Raw genomic sequence first — 1887 nt, forward strand, 5'->3', positions numbered from 1 at the left:
AGGAGGGCAGCATTAGTTGCTGGGTGTACAGGGTATTCCTGGAGTATAACACTGTGGAGTAGCGTACTGAAAGTAGCCCCTCAGCACTGCCTCAGATTTTTCCCTAGATGGAAATTTTGGAACTGTTTAAGCTGCACCCTTTGGCTGGGTCTTGGGCTTCCTTGATAACTCGGGTGGTGGAAGGAAGTGATGGCCACCTTTGCTTTCAAGATTAGTGCCACTGCTGACCTTTGCCTCCTCTCAGGAATCAGATGGCTGCAGCCCTTCCCATCATTCTTCAAGAGAACAGACACTCCGGTCTTAAACCAGTACAAAAGTCAAGATCCTTGTCAGTCTGTTATTAACTTGTAGGTATGCATAGCAATAGTGCTTCCCAGAGCCCACAATAACAGGCAAAATAGAGCTGATATGCCTTAAAAGCATATCAGATGAGTTCTCAGCAAAGAACATTTATAGTTTTGGACCCTAATTCACTTCTGCATTATTGCATCTCTCCAAAGGAATTCAATCCCCTGAAGTTGAAGATAAGAGTAAACTTTGCCTGGCACCCTGTTGCATAAACAATGTCATTGAAGTTTAAGGCACAAGCTGCTAATGGGTAGAGGAGGGATCTTAGATAATCAGTTGTAGACATTTCCTGTGTGATGGGAGAGGGACTGAGTACCTGAAGATGAAGAATTTGGTCAGAGTCAAACATGCATTCCCTCATCTGCCCAAACAATTTTGTCATTCTTTCTGATATTTTCATGAGTAAGCACAGATTTATTTAGGCAGTATGGAAACAGACCCAGAGCTCGGCCTGTCTGGGCTGAAATCGGAGTCTAATCGCTCTCACACTAAGAGCTGATGAGCTACATAACCGACGGATCTGATTTAAAGAATAATAACTGCAGTTAGTAGAGAGTCTCAGCTACTCAACTGGCTTTGGTTCAGGTCCTGTATCCTTCAGTCTCCTCCATCAGCCACTGTGAGGAGAAGGGTAAAGGGAACAAAGACTTAGGGAACTCCCAACATGCAAAGATGACATTTGAATGTTTTCCTAACAAGGAGTAATTTTCTGACATTCTCCTGCACATGTGAGTGCAGCTCACACTAGGCTATCTTCAGTCTGAGCCTTCAGAAAGATCTGTCCTATGTTTCCTACTAGATAGCTAAGGGATCTTTTATCTAGTATGATCTCATCTGCCCTGACTGAAAAGACTCTTTTAGTTGAAGATCTCTGGCTAGAGAGGGTTCCTTTTCAGGAAGGTTTTAAAGGCAAGGGATTCACTGAATAACTGCTCTCTTTGCAATAGTACTGCTCTGAGGGTGAAGACCACCTATAAAGCTAACAAAGTGACCACCATGTCACGAAGAACTTCTCATCCATAACTGAAAAGCCTCCTTCACCTCTCAGGAGAATAATTCTGCATTATTTATAGATCTGGGATTTAAAGTTCAGCCCAGGCATGCAAGACTGTCTCTTGAGGACTGGGAGAAGAGGTCTTACTAGGTCTATTCTGGCAGGCATCAGGCCTTTTACAATCCTTGATGACATTTTGCTAAATATCAGATCACCGCCCCTGTGGATCGTCTGAATCTACTTCAGAAGTCTCTGAGAAATGCTGGCATCTGACAGAGTTATCTGTCAAGGCCTGTTTGACTGAATGACTATACAGCAGAAAAAACATCAGAATGGTGTATTTTTGTCTGTTTCTCAGGCCTGTCAGCATCTCCCAGGTCATTCCCAGTCCCACACTCTACTTTAGGACCTGCAAACATCTCTGCATGGCCTTGAAAAAACTAAGCCAGCCTAGCGTAGACTCAGCCAGGTGGGTAGGTTGTCCCACTGAGTGATAGCCCAAGCTATTGTAACCTCTACTCCTTTGAAGATGTGTAACTGAGGCT

Source organism: Apteryx rowi, unplaced genomic scaffold (assembly GCF_003343035.1).
Source record: "Apteryx rowi isolate R43461 unplaced genomic scaffold, aptRow1 scaffold_50, whole genome shotgun sequence".
Lineage (NCBI taxonomy): Eukaryota > Metazoa > Chordata > Aves > Apterygiformes > Apterygidae > Apteryx > Apteryx rowi.